The sequence below is a fragment of the Seriola lalandi genome, unplaced genomic scaffold (genome assembly GCF_002814215.2).
Source record: "Seriola lalandi dorsalis isolate HSWRI2012SDOR001 ecotype SW California unplaced genomic scaffold, Sedor1 jcf7180002054481, whole genome shotgun sequence".
Taxonomy (NCBI): Eukaryota; Metazoa; Chordata; class Actinopteri; order Carangiformes; family Carangidae; genus Seriola; species Seriola lalandi.
Window position 1 is genome coordinate 405013 of NW_019525034.1, and position 783 is coordinate 405795.

The following is a 783-nucleotide window of genomic DNA, read 5'->3' on the forward strand; positions in this document are numbered from 1 at the left end:
CATTCCCCCTCTCTCTGCCTCCCTGTTTCCTGTCACTCTCCACTGTGCTGTCCATTAAAGGCATAAAAGCCCAAAAAAAAAATATATACTATGACTTTTAATGTCTCAATATATTATGACTTTTTATACCTTACTATACTATGACTTTTTTTTTTAAGTATTTTTTTTTATTATTACTATGACTTTTTAGACCTTACTATACTATGACTTTTTATACCTTACTATACTATGACTTTTTTTTTTTAAGTATTTTTTTTTTTATTACTATGACTTTTTTATTACTTTTTTATTACTATGACTTTTTATACCTTACTATACTATGACTTTTTTTTTTAAAGTTTTTTTTTTTTCATTACTATGACTTTTTATGTCTTAATATATTATGACTTTTTATACCTTACTACATTATGACTTTTTATACCTTCCTATAATATGACTTTTTATACCTTCTTATAATATGACTTTTTATACCTTCTTATAATATGACTTTTTTTTTTTAAGTATTTTTTTTTTTATTACTATGACTTTTTATACCTTGCTATACTTTGACTTTTTTTTTTTTATTTTTTTTTTTATTACTATGACTTTTTATACCTTACTATACTATGACTTTTCATGACTTACTACACTTTGACTTTTTATACCTTACTATACTATGACTTTTTTTTTTTAAGTATTTTTTTTTCTTTACTATGACTTTTAATGTCTTAATATATTATGACTTTTTATACCTTCCTATAATATGACTTTTTATACCTTCTTATAATATGACTTTTTATACCT